Source organism: Protopterus annectens, chromosome 10.part0 (assembly GCF_019279795.1).
Source record: "Protopterus annectens isolate FY-2018-M chromosome 10.part0, PAN1.0, whole genome shotgun sequence".
Taxonomy (NCBI): domain Eukaryota; kingdom Metazoa; phylum Chordata; order Ceratodontiformes; family Protopteridae; genus Protopterus; species Protopterus annectens.
In genome coordinates this window covers 1800250352-1800272819 of record NC_056744.1, presented here as the reverse complement: position 1 = coordinate 1800272819, position 22468 = coordinate 1800250352, and the positions used below count along the sequence as shown (strand labels likewise).

Here is a 22468-nt window from a genome sequence, read left to right as displayed (position 1 = left end):
TACTCAGTATTCTACAACATGTCCTACATGGACCAACTCAAAGCCCTGTCACTATACATAGTATTCTACAACAACATGTCCTACATGGACCAACTCAAAGCCCTGTCACTATACATAGTATTCTACAACAACATGTCCTACATGGATCAACTCAAAGCCCTGTCACTATACTCAGTATTCTACAACAACATGTCCTACATGGACCAACTCAAAGCCCTGTCACTATACTTAGTATTCTACAACAACATGTCCTACATGGACCAACTCAAAGCCCTGTCACTATACATAGTATTCTACAACAACATGTCCTACATGGACCAATGCAAAGCCCTGTCACTATACTCAGTATTCTACAGCAACATGTCCTACAGGGTCAACTCAAAGCCTTGTCACTATACTCAGTATTCTACAACAACATGTCCTACATGGACTGACTCAAAGCCCTGTCACTATACTTAGTATTCTACAACAACATGTCCTACATGGACCAACTCAAAGCCCTGTCACTATACTTAGTATTCTACAACAACATGTTCTACATGGACTGACTCAAAGCCCTGTCACTATACTCAGTATTCTAAAACATGTCCTACATGGACCAACTCAAAGCACTGTCACTATACTCAGTATTCTACAACAACATGTCCTACATGGACCAACTCAAAGCCCTGTCACTATACTCAGTATTCTACAACAACATGCCCTAAATGGACCAAGTCAAAGCCCTGTCACTATACTCAGTATTCTACAACATGTCCTACATGGACCAACTCAAAGCCCTGTCACTATACATAGTATTCTACAACAACATGTCCTACATGGACAGACTCAAAGCCCTGTCACTATACTTAGTATTCTACGATGTAATGCCCTACATGGACCAACTCAAAGCCCTGTCACTATACTCAGTATTCTACAACAACATGTCCTACATGGACTGACTCAAAGCCCTGTCACTATACTTAGTATTCTACAACAACATGTCCTACATGGACTGATTTAAAGCCCTGTCACTATACTCAGTATTCTAAAACATGTCCTACATGGACCAACTCAAAGCACTGTCACTATACTCAGTATTCTACAACAACATGTCCTACATGGACCAACTCAAAGCCCTGTCACTATACTCAGTATTCTACAACAACATGTCCTAAATGGACCAAGTCAAAGCCCTGTCACTATACTCAGTATTCTACAACATGTCCTACATGGACCAACTCAAAGCCCTGTCACTATACTTAGTATTCTATGATGTAATGCCCTACATGGACCAACTCAAAGCCCTGTCACTATACTTATTATTCTACAACAACATGTCCGACATGGACCAACTCAAAGCCCTGTCAATATACTCAGTATTCTACAACATGTCCTACATGGACTGACTCAAAGCCCCGTCACTATACTTAGTATTCTACAACATGTCCTACATGGACCGACTCAAAGCCCTGTCACTATACTTAGTATTCTATGATGTAATGCCCTACATGGACCAACTCAAAGCCCTGTCACTATACTTATTATTCTACAACAACATGTCCGACATGGACCAACTCAAAGCCCTGTCAATATACTTAGTATTCTACAACAACATTTCCTACATGGATCAACTCGAAGCCCTTTCACTATACATAGTATTCTACAACAACATGTCCTACATGGATCAACTCAAAGCCCTGTCACTATACTTAGTATTCTACAACAACATGTCCTACATGGACCGACTCAAAGCCCTGTCACTATACTTAGTATTCTACAACAACATGTCCTACATGGACTGACTCAAAGCCCTGCCACAATACATAGTATTCTACAACATGTCCTACATGGACCGACTCAAAGCCCTGTCACTATACATAGTATTCTACAACAACATGTCCTACATGGATCAACTCAAAGCCCTGCCACTATACTGAGTATTCTACAACATGTCCTACATGGACCGACTCAAAGCCCTGTCACTATACTTAGTATTCTACAACAACATGTCCTACATGGACCAACTGAACGCCATGTCACTATACTCAGTATACTTCACATTGCTAAGAGGTTTCCTGTGTGTGGCATACAAGGCATCCTCAGACCCATTACTAATGGATTTACTGCACATCAGCAAGTGAAGTGACATCAGTAATACTTGGTCTATTGATATAAACCTCTTCTGCAACATCAACAGAATGCTTTGGAGGGACAGGTATATCTTGCAGAGGACGTATTACTCTGGAAAAGACTCACCATCCACATAAAACAAAGTTCATCCCTGTCCATATTCAAATGCAACTTGAATCTATGGATGGGAAACAGAAACTTTACTCCAGGACTGCCCCCCCCCCCCGTACTACTAATGTATAGAGGCAGCTCCTAAATGCTGTATCCTCTGCATGACCCCCACAAATTATCTGTGGTATGAACCCATTAGTCTCTTTATGGGTAACATAGAATTACTAGCCATTAGATGGGGAAGGCCAATCTCTAACCAAATGGGATAAGTTAAGCCCAGCACAAAAAGGAAAACCGGCTAGACTTAAAATGGCCGTCAAGGGCAGCTAGCTTAGTACTTGCCTATGAACCTAGGAACCTGTAGACCCATTTCAAAGTTTAAACCATAATTATAAAGTGGTTTTGTCTATACTAACTACAATAATGGCAAAGGTGTTACCAAAATTGACAGATATGGATCAATGTGGTTTTGCAGAGAGGAGGCAAAGATTTGACAACATTAATAGAACAATGATGATCCAGAGGGAAGTAAAATGTAGGAAAATGCTGGTGTTGTTGGTGGGTCTTAATGCAGAGAAAGCAACTGATGGAGTAAGCTAGGATTTTATGAATAGGGCAATGTAAACATTTACATTCCCTGATAGTATAATAAGGTTAATTAGGAGGATATATGAAGGATCTGAGGCAAAAATTAAAGTAGGAGGGTTCCTTTCTAAGTTGTGTTTGAACAGAGGAACCAGACAGGAGAGTCCTCTTTCGCCTTTGCTATTTGCTTTTTATTTACAGCCACTGGCAAAGAAAAGGGGTCAGAAATATAATATAATTGGTAAATTCATAAAGTTGGCTTTATTTGTAGATGATAAAGTCTGCATGTCCTCCCTGTGTTTGCATGGGTTTCCTCCAAGCGCTTCGGTTTCCTCACACATGCCAAAGGAATGCAGTAGGTGGATTGGACATTCTAAACTGGCCATAGGTGTGAGGGTGCATGTGAGTGGGTGATGTGGAAGAAAAACTGAGGCAGGGCTAACCACCCAGTGGTGTGTACCTTGCCTCTAAATGAGTGTGACTGTTGAAGTGACACCTTGCAAAAATGGGAAAATGGGTTATGGATGGATGAGTTTGTATCTGATAAATCCAGAAAAGGACATCTCAGTGTTGTGGAACATTTTAACACCATTTCAAGTCTTTTCGGGATATGAAATTAATGTAAAACAAAGCTATAGCCATAAATTATCTACCCACACATTAAATATTTCAACAATACCCCCTATTTATGTGGACACTATAAGAGGAAGTATTTAGGAGTATGAAATAAAAAGGCGTCTATTATGGCAGCTAGGAATATGTGGGAAGAGGGTAAACAGTAATGCAATAACTGAGAAACTGGAAGCTCTTATTTATGCCTATAAATAGTAAGATATAAACAGAGAAAATATTTTTAGTCCATTTAGATTTATATACAGATCAAGCGTATTTTATCACTCAGAGGAGAAGTTGTGGACAATAATTAATAAAGAGTTAAAGGAATTTATCTGCGGAGGGAAAAGAACAGAAGCTAAGAGGGATACGTTGCTCCTTCCAAAAGAACAAGGTAGTTTAGGATTACCTGATTTGAATGGGTCTGCAAGGGGCATCTTTAACACTATTTATTAAGCAACCAGAAATATTGTCAGGTCCCTTGGAGGACGTATTTTGGTCTGGGTTAGCACTTTCAGTAAATGATCTTTAGAGATAATTGGGGAATAAGGTATTAGATTTTTTATTTTATTTGGGGGCTGTGAATAGAAGTATTGGGGGTGAAATTCCACTAAATTTATTTGCAAGGATAATAAAAAAGTCATCAATAATAACTAATAAAGGATACATATTGAGCGTTTTCATTCTTTATAAACAAGAACTCCAAAAGCACCAATTAAATCTACTAGTTCAAAGAATGATGTGACTTAAGATGAATCAAAAGTGTCTAGTTACAAGTTACTTCTGATACTTAAGGGACTGTTCAAACCCGGCAGAAACATTGTTCCCAAGGTCAACTACCAATATATTAAAGTCAGGGGAGATGCAGTCACAGAGGAATTTTGATATTTCTTCATAGAGTAGTTTGAGGTTGAGATATTTGTAGTCAATGCAGTGGGGTTTGCTAAAGGAGCTTTTGGAGATTTAAAGAGAAGGTTACAAGTTTATGGTCAGATTTCACTGGGGAAAGAGATACCAGGGGAGTAGTGCAGGTGGAGTAGTAACTTTCCCACTTTCAGTGTAAATCTTAACAACTGGATAGGTAGTCAAAATTTCTTCCAGTGTCTCTCACGTGTTGCCCTCCATGAGGCAGAGTTTTTTAAATATGGTTTATTGCCTGGGCTCATAATGACCTGAAAACAGACATCCTAGTAGCTACGAACCATGAACCTATGGGACAGAAGGAAAACCCTTCTTTGCTAAGAATGTACTTGTTTAATCTGGTTTGGAAAACAACAAAAGCATACATGCCAAAGGCAGGAAAGGATATGCCAAGTTATGAAAAATTAATTTTGTGTGTGTGTTGGCAGGCACATGTGGATTTGGCTGGGGAGGGGTGTAGCTAATGTACAAAAAGTTTGAAATGTGAGGGGGATTCAGATACAGTAGTGAAATGCATTAAAGAAGGGAAAGAAAGAACAGATACAGATTATTAGAAAAATAAATTTACAGTGTAACAATCCCATGATTTTTTTTGGGGAAGTGAGAAAAACTGTACCTCAGTTTTCATGTATTTTCCTTTAGCCAGCATCTTAAAAGGCCTTTCTTGTCTATGTTTGACTTCGTGAAGATTGTCGTGGCCCATATTTAATCTGTTTGCTTAGTACTACCCTGTGTACACCCTGTTATTTCCAAATATAGCCTGCTTGCTTTGGTGAACTGTTAGTTGTTCACAAGTGCACTTTGTAAATCAGGAACAGCCTGTTTACATTTTCCTGCAGGTGTACATTACTCACATGATTAAACAAATTCAATAGTGAGCCTTGCAGCTGTACTGATGTCAGAGGAAGTGTAGTTGTAAATGAATTTTGATATTTCATCACAGAGTAGGTGGTAGTGAAAAGAAAACAAAACTACCCCCTCTGTGGAACAATCTTCTCCAGATCAAGCAATATGACATGGCACCCTTTAAGAAGGGATAAGACACTTGGAGAGGTTTGACGTGCTCTTTGCTCTTTGAAAAAGGAAGTAAAGTCTAAGCATGGGTACTGGCAAAGCGTATATGGCCAAGTTCCTTTTACATTCTATGATTTTAAATGCTTGAACTCACATGTGGTACCGCCCATCATAACAGAGTAAATCTCTACATCTGAGTGAGCACCACACACTTACCCTGCATAAAAACAGTTCCATCCTGCCTGGATTTTATTTACTTTTTTTTTGTTGTTGTTTCTTTCGGCTTTTTCCGGGTTAGGGGTCGCCACAGAGGAACTCCGGTCCGCTAATGATTGGCAGTGGATTTTTACGTGCCGAGTTGCCAGCCCTGATACACAACCTTAAACGAAGGAATGCCCAGTCATGCATGTCTCCACACAGAAGACGCTCTAGCTGAGAATCGAACAGGACAACGTCTTACTGTGAGGTGACAACGCTACCGCAGTACCACTACCGCAGTCTGATTGCTGTAAATTTTCCAGAAATAGCTTATTCAGTAAACATCAGAATTAAAAATGTGAAAACTGCTCCTTCGTGCTTCTATGATGTCACTAGTGGTGATTTCACGGGGGAGGAGGAGTTTAAGACAGAATTGAAAACTGTTGTTCCATGCATCTATGATGTCACTAGTGATGATTTCACAGGGGAAGGGAAGTTTAAAGCAGCACTGAAAACTGCTGTTCCATGCATCTATGATGTCACTAGTGACGATTTCACAGGGGAAGGGAAGTTTAAGGCAGCACTGAAAACTGCTGCTTTGTGCATCTATGATGTCACTAGTGATGATTTGACAGGCCAGGCGGGGGGGGGGGGGTTAAGGCAGCGCTGAAAACTGTTGCAGTTTATGCTTCTCATGGTACTAAAATTATGTTACTGTAGTAACAATGAGTCATTAACTTCAGTGCGTGCTAAAGTATTACAAATCCTAACAATGCATGCTGTTACTCGGTTAACATTTGTCTCATTTTTGTGGCTAAAAAGGGCCTTTGGACCACCCACCTACCTTGTTAATGAATGAAAATAAAAAAATATAATAATTAACTGTTACTCAGTTACAATTTTGTTTATTGCAACACTACAAATGTGTGCACTGAAATGGCAGCTGTATGAGGCTTTCTTCCTTCCTTCTGAAGAAGCAGCTATCACATAAGATGCTGTATCCCTCTCCTGCCCTCCTTTATTCAGTCTGTCCCATCTGACTCATCCCCCCTTGAACACATGCTGATATGATCTGCTGGCACTCTACCCTCCCTTTGGCTGTAGCACTTTTTTCTCATATCTATCTTGAACTTTCATTTTATCTATTTACAACCCGATTTTACCTCACAATATTGTACCATATGGTACAACAAGCAAGTTGCATGAGTGCAAATTACACTGAGTTCATATGGTGTGGGGTACAAAATAGCTTCAAGGTACAGAGTGATTAGTGCAGGACCATTACCAAAAGCTTTCTGTGCTCTGGCATGTCAGGACATGTTTTGTTTATGCCACTGCAATGTACACGGTTATATATGGGCTACTACATACTGTGCTGTGAGTGAATGTTTGCCTGTATTACTTCTGTATGGTTTAGAAACATTCTATTGTGTTTGTTCTTTGTCATTTATATGTCATGGGACTTCACTCACCACAGTTCCTCACATGATATACTGTATAGTTATAAACCTATTTATTAAACATTATGTACATAAAATCATGGGTGACTCATATGTTGCAGGTATGACTGGACTGGAAGTGGAACATGGTGAATGCTACCAAAGTTGTTCCAACCACAAAATAAAAATGCCACACCACTGTCAGTTAACAGCATTTAACGTTACTTACTTTAACAGCATTTAACGTTACTTACTTTGACTGCAAGAATTAATGCTGCAATTCCAATGCAGGAGCAGCCGCATAAGATGCTTGCAATAGCAAGGTGGCGGTATTTGCCAAGCTGCTTCCTCTTCTGATAGGCTGTACTGGAACTGTAGATGCATTTACTGTGCGGCAAGGACTCTGTTAGCTCTCTCATTTCCAGTGAACTGTCCTCTTTTTGAGTCTTTCCGTTAGCGTAGCTAGTGTTGTTTGCCATTGTTTTCTTGGAGTGTTGCAAATGAAAATGAGCTTTCTTGTATTTCACAAGGCAGAATTCAATCTCTGAACTTATAAAATGAAAAAAAATGTATATAAAAAGGTAAGAGTAAGTGAACATTTAATGCTATCATTTTAGAGTAAACATTTTCTTACATATTTATTTTAAGATAGTATATAACTGTTAGCAGTCCTTATCAAATTTCATAAACGAGGGAGGCATCATGCAGTAAATTATACCTCCAAAGGCGGCAGAATAACTCAGTAGTTATCGTGCTGGAATGTAAAACATGATCTTGGGTTCAAGTCTCATCAGCTTCAACATTCATACTTGCGTAAATTAAGTAAACCACTTAACTCACTATGGTAAATTAAGTAAACCACTTAACTCACTACGGTAAAGTAAGTGAACCAGTTAACTTTCTTGGGTTTTGTGCTCTTTTCTGGTGAGACAGACAATGCATTAATAAATCAAGTAATACTACCCAGTTAACAAACTTATAAATAACAACAAAACAAAAAAATATATATTCACTTTTCATTCCCACGCTTGCCAACTACCAGCGTGACTTCAATGGTCTTGCCCTTTCATTCCACATAGGAGCTAGAGCCTATTGCTAAAAGCACATCACAAAGGCAGCCATTATGGACATTTTGTTAATGCCCTGACCTTTCTCTTGCATGCCATGGCAAGCACACAGCAGTGCAGAGATGTCACTCACTTAAGTGGGTGATACAGCACCTCTGTCACCCCTCCTCCTAGTGAGTGGGTTGTTCCTACTAGGTCAAAGGCAGTAAGCAATGCCTCCTCATTCCTTTCCCTCCCACTTCACTTCCTCTAGCACCTGGCCTGGTAATCGAACCTGGGTCAGCTAACTCATAGCCAGAGCTCTATCCCTCAATGGCGTGGAGCTGGCTGTAATAAATAAAAATACTATCACAAGCCCGTCTTTATGAGTGTAAAGATCACATTTGCTGTCACACCTCATTTGTTAAGTTTTTCCCATAATTCTTACCTCCAACTCTTTCCGTACTCATATATTTCTAGATTTGGCAAACAAGCTTAAGGATGACTATTCACCAGTGAAGGAACTTGATGCATCGGCTGCCATTTTTGTGCCTGTCTACTCATTCAGTTCTTCCTGAAAGTGTATATTAATGGGCTGAATTTATTTTCGGTGGGGGGGGTTCATATCCCAGGCTTGGAAGCTTTTGAGGGATGAAGCTGTGATGTTGTTACATTTAACTATGTGAGTGATATTAATTTTTATTGAGGTTCTGCATTTTCTAGTGTTCGTTTCAAGGGTGGGTACAAATATGCAAAGGGTTTCAAAAATGTAATGGGGATTTTGATGCCCTGTATGAGAAGCATAGAGGTTTTCTAAGATGACACTAGCATACAGAAAAGAGAGAGTTGCTCTAGTCTTTGGCTATAAGACAAGCCCTAAGACCCTTCAGTTCTGTTTGTGAAGGATCCTTGTATTTTGTCCAGCTGCACCAGACAGCATGCGAGTGTGTAACAGGAGAGGATGCAGCATATTGTAAAACTGTCCAGTAAGAGATGCATGTGGTAAGAAAAGTACTTCCCTGATACAACTCTCAATCCCAATGGAAGACCAGATGGGCAACTTCCTATACTTTGTGGATGGCAGAGACCATATGGATACCAAATGAAACAGCACTGTCTACAAGAACTCCAAAGTCTTTTACTATTTTGTTGCCGCCCATTAACAGTGTACAAAGCCGGTGGCAGTTCTCAAATGCCAGAATGCTGCATTTGTTTTGCACTGAAGGTACTCCGTGTTGCCCTGCGAGTTAGACACTTACCCTCTATCTTCCTCCTTGACAGGAAATGCTGTCAGATATGATACCTTTTATTGGATCAGCAAATACCCAGTACACAAGGTGGGAGTGAATACATTTTCACAACCATAAAGTTGTTTCTGTAGTTTCAGCTAAAGAACAAAACTGAGGGCACTAACAGTATTTATGCATAATACAAAATACAATATGAACGCATCATAGAACACAGGAGAAATGGTTTACAAAATCTGCAGGTTACACAGTTATTCAAAAAATGAAATTATGAAAATATGCTTGAGTTTCTAAGAAAAATATGGACTAAAAATATATAATATATCAAAAGAGGCTGTAAGGGCAAATACATACAAAAACAAGAGATGTGGAAGTAAAAATATATAATGTGTCGTTGGAGGTTGTAGGGGCAAATACATGCAAAAACAAGAGATGCAGAAGTAAAAATATATAATGTATCAAAGGAGGCTGTAGGGGCAGATACATACAAAAACAAGAGATGCTGAAGTAAAAATATATAATGTGTCAAAGGAGGCTGTAAGGGCAAATACATACAAAAACAAGAGATGCGGAAGTAAAAATATATAATGTGTCGTTGGAGGTTGTAGGGGCAAATACATGCAAAAACAAGAGATGCAGAAGTAAAAATATATAATGTATCAAAGGAGGCTGTAAGGGCAAATACATACAAAAACAAAAGATGTGGCAGAAAAATATATAATGTGTCAAAGGAGGCACTAAGGGCAAATGCATGCAAAATCAAGAGATGCGAAAGTAAAAATATATAATGTGTCAAAGGAGGCTGTAAGGGCAAAAACAAGAGATGTGGAAGCAAAAATATATAATGTGTCAAAGGAGGCTACAAGGGCAGCATAATGCATCCGAGGTTATCCAAGTGCAACTAACTCTGGGCAAAACTGCAATCCCAATTGTAGCTTGCTACAGATCCCCCAGCATGTCCCAGAATTCCCACTCCTCTTTTCTTGACGTACTGGAAAAAATTAGGGTTCAACCAAACACCCTAATAATGGGCGACTTCAACTACCCCACCATTAACTGGGAAAACTACTTGTGTACCAACTCCTTAGCTCAACACTTTCTGGAATTCATAAACTCCAATGCCCTAGATCAACTTATCCACACCCCCACCAGGGGCAACAATATCCTAGACCTATAGTCATTACCAACATGAGTGACCGGTGTTCCACACCTGAAGTCAACTCCTCGTTGGTCCGATCTGACCATAAGCTAATCACCCTTGTTATCCACATCCCGCCCCCACCCCCCATTAAGGAAACAACAGTAAAAAATTCTCCAAAGCCAACTTCATGCTTCTTAAAACAGAACTGGTGAACTTCATGACACCCATGCAGATGGACAATACAGTTACAACTGCTGAAACCTACACAAATGCACTCTATAAGCACTTACACGAGTGCATGGATCGTGCTATCCCAAACAGAACCAAGATGCTATCCTCCAAAAAAAGGAAGCCAATCTGGTGGTCCCCTGCCATAAACAAACTCTACAACAGAAGGAAGAAACTATTGCAAAAGAGAGTAAAGTCCCATGAGTGGAGGAGCTCCCTGGTCAGCCTCAGTAAGAAGCTGAGATCCCTTATAATATCCTCCAAAGCTAGCTATGAAAACAAAATTGCCACTAAATCCAAGGACAGCCAGAAAGCATTCTATAGCTATGTCAAGAATCTAGATGGCAACACCCAGATCTGCTCTGAGTTACAGCATAAAGGCATGAAAATTACAGAACCAACTGATATTGCCAACATCCTGGCAGATAGGTTCAGTGCTAACTTTACCCCTCTCTCACCCCCTAAAGGGCCCATATCTATACAGGAAGAATGCAGTGTCCCTATAATCACAACTATGCAGGTAAAAGCTGCACTCTCTAAAGCCAAAACACAGCATCCATGGGACCGGACAAAATCCCAGGCTGCGTTTTACATGAACTTCAGAACGAACTGGCTCCCCACTTAAGCATCATGTTCAATAATAGCCTCGCATCAGGCTTTGTGCCCACTGAATGGCGCACAGCAACGGTTATCCCACTCCACAAAGGGGGAGCCACCACTGATCCCGGGAACTATTGACCTATTAGCCTGACAAGCCTGGTCTGCAGGGCCATGGAACGTATGTATCATCATGGAACTCATAAACAAAGACATTGGTAACCTCCAAACTCTGGATCCCACCCAGTTCGGGTTTGTGAAAGGCAGATCATGCCTCCTGAACCTGATTGACGTCTTTGAGGCAGTCACCAAAGCCATGGATGAGGGTAAGGTGGTTCACACAGCCTATCTTGACCTCGCCAAGGCTTTCAACACCATCCCCCATTCTGGAATTATAGCTAAACTCACTAAACTAGATATAAATCCCTACGTCACAAGATGGGTTGCCAACTGGCTCACTGACAGAACCCACTCTGTAAAAGTTGCAGACTCAAATCTGACCTCAAAGCAGTAACAAGTGGAGTACAACAGGGTTTGATCCTGGGACATCTCCTGTTTGGTATCTACTTCTTTGAAGTACAGGCTAACACAGAAGGCCTTTGGCTAACGAAGTTCACAGATGACTGCAAACTAGGAGCCATAGTCAAGTCCCCAAATGATGTGGACAACCTACAGAAGAGCCTCATTGAGACAGAGGCCTGGTGTCAGAGCCATGGCCTAAAGCTCAATGCCAAAAAGTGCAGTGTCATCCCCTTTGGTAAAAACTCTGTACCCATGAACTACCACACAGGCAGAAATCTACTTAACACCGAATGCGTGATAAGAGACCTTGGGACCCAGGTGGACAGCAGTCTCTCCTTTAATAGTCACATCACCACAGTAGTCAGGAAATCCTTCTACATGGCACACCTCATCATAAAAGGGTTCTCATCCAGGAAAAAAGAGGTCATTGTTCCCCTCTACTCGTCACTCATTAGACCCATTATAGAGTACAACGGCCTTTTTGGAATGTACCTCACAAGACATCTGCAGCAGCTGGAAAGCCCACAGAAGTACCTCACAAAGAGGATTACTGGCCTCAAACAAATGCACTACACTGACCGCCTCAAAAAACTCCAGCTTTACTCAGTAGCATATCGCCTACTCCGAGGTGATCTCTGCCTAACATATAAAGCTATGTCAAACCCAGAGCTGTTGGACATGCTACACCTAAAGAAATCCCAATCCCTCCAAGCTCTAGAGATCTAAACCTTGTTACCACAATAAACAGGACATGCTGGAGGAATAGATTCCTGTCCCAGAGACTTCCTATACTCTGGAACAAGCTACCCATCTATGTCAAGCAAAGTTCTTCATTAGCACTCAAGAAGAATCTTGATGAGTGGATGGGAAATACGAAATACACCCCGGGGATCACTTCTGTGTCTCTGTTGGACAGTGGCATAGGAAAAAAACTTTCTTGGGTGATGTAAGCTATGGAACCTTGCTGGCTAGGTTTACGTAGGCCCTTGGGGCAAAAGCCTAGTACCTATCTATGAACCTATAAAAACAAGAGATGTGGAAGTAAAAATATATAATCTGTCAAAGGAGGCTGTAAAGGCAGATACATACAAAAACAAGAGATGCGGAAGTAAAAATATATAATGTGTCAAAGGAGGATGTAAGGGCAAATAAATACAAAAACAAGAGATGTGGCAGTAAAAATATATAATGTGTCAAAGGAGGATGTAAGGGCAAATAAATACAAAAACAAGAGATGTGGCAGTAAAAATATATAATGTATCAAAGGAGGTTGTAGGGGCAGATACATACAAAAACAAGAGTTGTGGCAGTAAAAATATATAATGTATCAAAGGAGGTTGTAAGGGCAAATACATACAAAAACAAGAGATGTGGAAGTAAAAATATATATGTCAAAGGAGGCTGTAAGGGCAAATACATAGAAAAAAAGAGATGCGGAAGTAAAAATATATAATGTGTCAAAGGAGGATGTAAGGGCAAATAAATACAAAAACAAGATATGTGGCAGAAAAATATATAATGCGTCTAAGGGGGCTATAAGGGCACATACATACAAAAGCAAGATATGTGGCAGAAAAATATATAATGCGTCTAAGGGGGCTATAAGGGCAAATACATACAAAAACAAGAGATGCGGAAGTAAAAATTAATGTGTCAAAGGAGGCTGTAAGGGCAAATACATACAAAAACAAGAGATGTGGAAGTAAAAATATATAATGTATCAAAGGAGGTTGTAAAGGCAGATACATGCAAAAACGTGATGCAGAAGTAAAATATATCTAATGTGTCAAAGAAGGTTGTAGGGGCAGATACATACAAAAACAAGATATGTGGCAGAAAATATATATAATGTATCAAAGGAGGCTGTAGGGGCAGATTCATAGAAAAACAAGAGATGCGGAAGTAAAAATATGTAATGTGTCTAAGGGGGCAATAAGGGCAAATACATACAAAAACAAGAGATGCGGCAGTAAAAATATATAATGTATTAAAGGAGGTTGTAAGGGCAGATACATACAAAAATAAGAGATGCGGAAGTAAAAATATATAATGTATCAAAGAAGGCTGTACGGGCAGATACATACAAAAACAAGAGATGCGGAAGTAAAAATATATAATGTGTCAAAGGAGGTTGTAAGGGCAGATACATACAAAAACATGAGATGCGGAAGTAAAAATATATAATGTATCAAAGAAGGCTGTACGGGCAGATACATACAAAAACGAGATGTGGCAGAAAAATATATAATGTGTCAAAGGAGGTTGTAGGGGCAGATACATACAAAAACAAGAGATGCGGAAGTAAAAAATATAATGTGTCAAAGGAGGCTACAAGGGCAAATAGATACAAAAACAACGGATGCAGAAGTAAAAATATATGATGTATCAAAGGAGGTTGTAGGGGCAGATACATACATAAACAAGATATGTGGCAGAGAAATATATAATGTGTCAAAGGAGGCTGCAAGGGCAAATATGTACAAAAAGAGATGTGGCAGGGCAGTGTGGCTGGAATTAAGAAACAAGTGTCGCTGTGTGTAGACATTTCTTCAGTGGGAAAGTAGCTGAATATCATTTAAAGCTCTGTGGGTGTGTTAGAATGCTAAATTGTGTGTTTACACTGGCAAAACATGTGGACGGGGCAGGTGTATATTGGCTATGAAATTTTTGATTGATAACAGTGCTGTTTTCTTTTAGCTGTTTGTAGTATAACTGGCTTATAGTTAAACTACGAGAGCTTTGAATATGTATGACATAAAAATAATAGCAAGCAAAAAGATTGGAGTAGGAGGAAACCAAGCTTACAGCTGCCAAAAAAGGGGTTTGTGAAAAATGGCAAGCAAATTAAAGCTTCATGAGAGATTGTATTAAAATGTAGCTTCCCTTGTGCCATACTAAGTCAACAAAAATATTTGTTTTGTGAAAGAACTGAAATGAAAGATTGAGGCGGAATGATCAAGTTATGCGCCATTGGAATGCAGATGCACTGGTTTCCTGTTTTGTGCTGGTGATGAGTCATCCTTTTTTTTATTGCTTATCTAATTGTATTGGAAAGGCACCAAGTATGGCATTTCTGTAGATATATATATATATATATATATATATATATATATATATATATAGATAGATATGCATGATTCGCATACACTATCTGTGTATGCACTCTGGAATCTCTGCCACTGTAGACACTACATGGACACTCTTTATTTGTATTCTGTCTGTCTATGGCTGATTAGCCCCATCCAGTTATTCATTCATCCATCATATACCTGCACCCTTTACCTGCCTGGGCCCTACACCACCTGCAGGTATTGCTGAAGTCCTCATGTGTCATCCTTACTAATACACTAATAGAAAGAAGTACCATAGGAATAGACAAATATGTCATCATCTGCCCTTGGGAGGAGTGCAACCACTGCTGTCAGTGGACACCTGCTGTCTGGCTATTACTTGTACACTAGCTGCCCACATGTCAGATGGTACACTATGATATCGGCTGGTTACCTGACTAAAGGGCTGTCAGAAGCTCACTTGTGGCAAGCCACTTATAATGTAGGGTTTCCCGCTCCCTAATGTCCGATGAGGAGAACCCTATCTTCTAGTCCTCTCTACAGACTTCATGGTGGCCATAAAGCCTTTTGGTAGTTGCTCCCTAATTACAAGACTCTGTCCCCTCTGTTGCATCTGTGATTGCAAACCACAGGCCCATCTTACCCATAACAACATGCTATCTGAGGTGAAGATGTGGTGTCACACTAGGGTGGGGGGCTATGTCCTTGAAGATGATGTACAATTTGAAAAATCATCGCTGCACCCCTGACTCCTAGTTATCATGTAAAATGTAAACAAATATTTATCAGTTATTAAATGGCAGTACATTAAGCACAACCACTTCAGAAACAAAATGCTTCACAGAAGGATGCCTTATTATACTGTCTACAAAACCAAGTTTGGCAATAATACAATTACATGCTAGCAGCTGAAAGAACTGTCAGAAAGTAGCTCTGATCTAGAGAAAATGCACTTCTCACTCAGTACTGAGAACCATCTTTGAAATAGCTCAAAATTATTATCACACACGAATGTCGTTATTTATGGGGACATGATAAAATGAAGTATTTAGGAGTATGAATTAAAAATTATTCTGGTGAAGCAGCCAAGGATGTGTGGGAAGAGACTGAAAAGATTATACAAAAACTGAGAAAATTGAAGCTTTGTTGTATGGATATGGATAGTAAGATACAAGCAGTTAAAATGTTTTTAGTCCCTTTAGTCTTATACACAGGTCAGGCATATTTTTATCAACCAGAGAAGTTGTGGATAGCAATTAATAAAGAGCTGAAAGACTTTATCTGGGAGGGGAAGATGGCAAGCGTCAAGTGGGATAAGCTGATTCTTCCAGTAGAACAGGGTGGATTAGGATTACCCAATATGAAGAGATATTTCAGAGCTACACAGTTAAAGCTCCTATATATAGCACAAGCAGAAAACTATAATTCAAAGTGGAAAGGGATGATGGTGAAACAGGGGGAAGCTCAAGAAACAAGGAGAGACTGGGATTTTGGATGCAGGCCTTTAAGGAGAATAACAATAATCATATATAATATTATATCTATAAAGTACCAGATAGTATTCTTAGAACTAAGTCAACATGGGAATGGAGAAAGGAGATTCTGCCGATAGGGATGACTGCAATTAGGGATACAGACAGTAGGCAAGAGAGGCTGGAATTTTTTGGAGAAAAGTGGCAAAGGAACCAAGGTATTGGGAGGAAATAACTACAGAGGGAAAGATGATAGAATGGGAAGACACCAAGAATTTATTTGGACTGCAGGTTAGAGATAGTCTTCCCTATCAATTATTAATATCAGAGTATAGGCAAAGAGAAAGAAATGGGGGCATCCTAAATGAAAGACCAACACTTGTGGAGTTTTTAGTAGAATCTAGAACAGAAGCTGCCATTAAAAAAGGAAAAATTAGTACAGCATATAAAATATTACATGATAACTATAAGAATCAATCAGAGGAGCTTAGAAAGGAATGGAAAGAGAGACTGGATAAGCAATTCACAAAGAAACAAAGGGAGGATATATGTACGTCTCCCAAGTATGCAACAAAATCTAGAAGATTTAGGATTTTTGCTTGGAAATGTATACATAGATATTTTTATACCCCAAGTAGACTCCAGAGAATTTTTCCTCAAGTAGGTAGCAAATGTTGGAGGTGTGACAGGGAAGAAAGAGACAATTGGGAACATACTTTCTAGGAGTGTGGTGGGTTGGTGGACTTTGAGGATTTCCTGTGGGATGCACTGTCGGAGATGCTGGATGAGCAGATTGGTCTGATGAAGGAGATGATTTTTCTGAGCTATGATACAGAATCGGAATTGCCTAGACATGGTAAGGCCTTGCTGTCTCTAATTATGGTGGCTGCCAAAAAAGCAATTACTAGAAAATAGTTAATCAAAATCTAAACCACCTATATTAGAAGTAGTGAATATAGTAACAGAAATAAAACAACTGGAACTGAGATCTTTAGAAAAGGGTAGGAGCAAACTACTTAGGAAAAATGGGAATTGTGGGAACAATACATACATGGGAGGAATGAAGTTTAAAAGAAGGCAGGACTTAAATGATCTATGTAATGTGACGTATAATGTTTGCAACTGGGAGAGTGCCAGCATGGTTTGTGATATAAAATGCTTGCAACTAGGATTGTGTCGGTGTGATTTTTTGAATCATTTATTTAATGTTGCTTAGGTTATATGATATTACAGCAATATATGTGAAGCATGTTTGTTAATTTTAACTTGTTAATACAGCTTGAGTACGTTTATATAAATGTACCTATATCACAAGTGATAATTCAATAAAAGTGTTTAAAAAGAAGGGAACCATGTTTGAGGGAGATACAGTTAAAAATTATTTTATTTATTTATTTTACATTTGTTGACTGGGATAGTACGACTGGATATATGCCCATTTTTAGTGGAGGCCCAGGGAGAAAAGCTCCAAGATAATAATACACATTGAACATTTAGTAAATGCTAGTTTATATTTTAAACCATCACAGTCATACTGAAACTGTAGACCGCTTAGGGCTTGATTTTATTTTCTTCAGATGACACTTCTCAAGTGATGTTTTGCTGCAAAACTAGATGGCCTAATCGGCAAGGAATACCCTTTTATGAATGGATTCATCTCTCTGATTAGGTATAGCTGACTAGTGTCAGTGGTAAGTAGCCACCACAGCGGTCACAAAAATGGGTCAATGACAATGCAGTTGCTAATGTGTGCATCCAATGAACCATTATATATTGTTCTGCACTCTGCCCTAAAACTAGTGACTAGAAGGTCAAGTGACTCCCAAAGTCATGGGCTGTCAAACAAACACCTTTTTGGATATATTGTAGTGAAAACCCTGCACTTGAAGACAGACTGTTACTGTTTGCAGACAGGTGGGATCAGAAAATATCAGGTCTGCTTCAATTTCATACTGTTAAACCATGTCTGCTTCAATTTCATACCATTAACCATGTCTGCTTCAATTTCTTACTGGTAACAAACCATGTCCGCTTCGATTTCATATAGTTAAACTATGTCTGCTTCGATTTCATACTGTTAACAAACCATGTCTGCTTTGATTTCATACTGTTAACAAATCATCTGTAGGGCACCTGCAGAGTGCAACATGCTAAATGACCCATGTCACCACCTTCTATTTATAATACCTTTTCATTACAGACAATACAGGAACATGCAATATTCTTACAACTGTCTCTCAAGAATGATGCTATGTCTTTGCACTGTGTCAAGCTCAGACATCCATAGCTGAGTAATCAGTTGCATTCCATATCTGTGACACTAGTCTGCTATGGCCAGGACTGATATGAAATGCCTGTTTCTTTTTTTATTTTTACACTGCGACTGAAGTACATAATAATAATAATACCCTTCTCTTTGACATGTTCTTTATTATATGATATCACATCTTGAATGAGTAAGGCAGTTAGCTTTGCCTCATGCCCACTGTGCACTTTCAGGTTTGCTGATAACCTATTATAAAACATACCCTTTAATTATGGAATAACTTATTACTTGCATGCCACAATCTGCAAGCCTGTTTCTCCTACTCTGTGCTATATAATAGTGGGTGGAGAAAGCCAGGGTACATTATTTTTTGGCTAGGCTTATATATGCCCTAGGGCCAATAGCCTAGTACCTACCTATGAACCTATAAAAAAAGAACTAGGGCACCCCTATTCTGCGGGATACAGTCAACAAAAGGGGGGACAAACAAAAGTGTAAGACTCTGAGCTGCAACACTTCATATGATGGTAGGTAAACTGTTCTTGTTAAAACCATTTAAAGCATGAGGCAAAGTCAAGTGCTTCCATATTGTATGAGTAAACTGGGTGATCTCTGAGTGGTACAGAGGGAAAAGTGTGAAATGCAAGTGGTATCAAATCCACCTTACTGGGAGAATGTTTTTCTTTTTCTATCCAGTAACATCACTATAAATTAGGAGAATTCTGTGTAGACCAGGTAATCAATTGAGGCTTTCTGCACTGAGCAGACACTTACTCTTGGGAGCATTATCAGACTTTAATAGTATTTCTGCCCAGAAATTGAAACTATACAAAGCTTGGCAAATATGTCAAATTGATGAGGACCTGTAAATCCGTCCCTGGAGATTTAGCTCATTTTAGTATCAGCATATGCCAGACAGCTGGACAGACAGATTGGAAGGACTCCTCCTGATTAATCGTGTGCTACATTAACAGGATCTCCTAACACTGAATGTGAAGCTAGAATTCTTCCCTCTGACCTGAAATAGTCACTCAGAAGTAGGTCTGTAGTCAGGGGCGGCTCATAGTATCGACTGCTGGGCTGCAGCCCCCCAACTTTCTAAACCAAAAAACAGTTTAATTATTAAATTTTACACACTAGCATTAGTTCAAACTGCAAACCAGTGTGTTAAGTTGATTTGCGATTTTATGCAGAACTTGGAGCAGCGCACGTGTGCTCGAGTTCCACTTTAAATAAAATTTAAAAAAAAAATCTCCGGACAGTTTTTAAAACAGTCTGGATTAGGAAGACCACAGCCATTAATGAAGATAACCTTAACTCATTGAGGTTTTAACCACAGGAAATAGCAAAGTGATATGACTGTGAATTTAGCAGCCTGTCAGGTACTCTGATTATGTGACACAGCTGCTGATTTGTCTTGTTACTCTTGTGTTCTCTTCCACACTTGAGTTGCAAGAGAGAGAGCAAGTGTGTGGAGACAACAATCAGATTAGGGTTTAAGGTAATTCTCATTTTTTTTTTTTTGGGGGGGCAGGGCCAAACAGATACTTCCTGCATTTTTTTCCTGGCAAGGTCAAGCAGATACTAGTGGTCTGTGTATTTTAGGGACTGTTTATGAGTCTTTTTTTAATATAATATTCTGGCAGGGTCAACCAGGTATAGAGAGGCAATGTGTTTTAGGGACTGTTGATGACTCTTTTTTTTAATATAATATTCTGGCAGGGTTAATCAGGTATAGAGAGGCAATGTGTTTTGGGGACTATTGATGACTCTTTTTTTAATATAATATTCTGGCAGGGTTAACCAGGTAGAGGCAATGTGTTTTGGGGACTGTTGATGACTCTTTTTTTAATATAATATTCTGGCAGGGTTAACCAGGTACAGAGAGGCAATGTGTTTTGGGGACTGTTGATAACTCTTTTTTTAATATAATATTCTGGCAGGGTTAACCACGTATAGAGAGGCAATGTGTTTTGGGGACTGTTGATGACTATTTTTTTAATATAATATTCTGGCAGGGTTAACCAGGTAGAGGCAATGTGTTTTGGGGACTGTTGATGACTCTTTTTTTAATATAATATTCTGGCAGGGTTAACCAGGTAGAGGCAATGTGTTTTGGGGACTGTTGATGACTCTTTTTTTAATATAATATTCTGGCAGGGTTAACCAGGTAGAGGCAATGTGTTTTGGGGACTGTTGATGACTCTTTTTTTAATATAATATTCTGGCAGGGTTAACCAGGTAGAGGCAATGTGTTTTGGGGACTGTTGATGACTCTTTTTTTAATATAATATTCTGGCAGGGTTAACCAGGTATAGAGAAGCAATGTGTTTTGGGGACTGTTGATGACTCTTTTTTTAATATAATATTCTGGCAGGGTTAACCAGGTATAGAGAGGCAATGTGTTTTGGGGACTGTTGATGACTCTTATTTTAATATAATATTCTGGCAGGGTTAACCAGGTATAGAGAGGCAATGTGTTTTGGGGACTGTTGATGACTCTTTTTTTAATATAATATTCTGGCAGGGTTAACCAGGTATAGAGAGGCAATGTGTTTCGGGGACTGTTTATGACTCTTTTTTAATATAATATTCTGGCAGGGTTAACCAGGTAGAGGCAATGTGTTTTGGGGACTGGTGATGACTCTTTTTTAATATAATATTCTGGCAGGGTTAATCAGGTAGAGGCAATGTGTTTTGGGGACTGTTGATGACTCTTTTTTTAATATAATATTCTGGCAGGGTTAACCAGGTATAGAGAGGCAATGTGTTTTGGGGACTGTTTATGACTCTCTTTTTAATATAATATTCTGGCAGGGTTAACCAGGTATAGAGAGGCAATGTGTTTTGGGGACTGTTGATGACTCTTTTTTTAATATAATATTCTGGCAGGGTTAACCAGGTATAGAGAGGCAATGTGTTTTGGGGACTGTTGATGACTCTTTTTTTAATATAATATTCTGGCAGGGTTAACCAGGTATAGAGAGGCAATGTGTTTTGGGGACTGTTGATGACTCTTTTTTTAATATAATATTCTGGCAGGGTTAACCAGGTAGAGGCAATGTGTTTTGGGGACTGTTGATGACTCTTTTTTAATATAATATTCTGGCAGGGTTAACCAGGTATAGAGAGGCAATGTGTTTTGGGGACTGTTGATGACTCCTTTTTTAATATAATATTCTGGCAGGGTTAACCAGGTATAGAGAGGCAATGTGTTTTGGGGACTGTTGATGGCTCTTTTTTTAATATAATATTCTGGCAGGGTTAACCAGGTATAGAGAGGCAATGTGTTTTGGGGACTGTTGATGACTCTTTTTTTAATATAATATTCTGGCAGGGTTAACCAGGTATAGAGAGGCAATGTGTTTTGGGGACTGTTGATGACTCTTTTTTTAATATAATATTCTGGCAGGGTTAACCAGGTAGAGGCAATGTGTTTTGGGGACTGTTGATGACTCTTTTTTAATATAATATTCTGTCAGGGTTAACCAGGTAGAGGCAATGTGTTTTGGGGACTGTTGATGACTCTTTTTTTAATATAATATTCTGGCAGGGTTAACCAGGTATAGAGAGACAATGTGTTTGGGGACTGTTTATGACTCTTTTTTTAATATAATATTCTGGCAGGGTTAACCAGGTATAGAGAGGCAATGTGTTTTGGGGACTATTGATGACTCTTTTTTTAATATAATATTCTGGCAGTGTTAACCAGGTATAGAGAGGCAATGTGTTTTGGGGACTGTTGATGACTCTTTTTTTAATATAATATTCTGGCAGGGTTAACCAGGTAGAGGCAATGTGTTTTGGGGACTGTTGATGACTCTTTTTTTAATATAATATTCTGTCAGGGTTAACCAGGTAGAGGCAATGTGTTTTGGGGACTGTT

General features: G+C 39.2%; 1 long non-coding RNA gene across 1 annotated transcript in view; it reads right to left on the bottom strand.

Annotated features, from left to right (window-relative positions):
- Nucleotides 1–22468, bottom strand: part of LOC122814038 — a 100683-nt gene that overhangs the window by 33886 nt on the left and 44329 nt on the right. Inside the window, exon 2 of the long non-coding RNA XR_006366765.1 lies at nucleotides 7247–7541. This is a non-coding gene — a long non-coding RNA (uncharacterized LOC122814038). The remainder of the gene's footprint in view (nucleotides 1–7246; nucleotides 7542–22468) is intronic.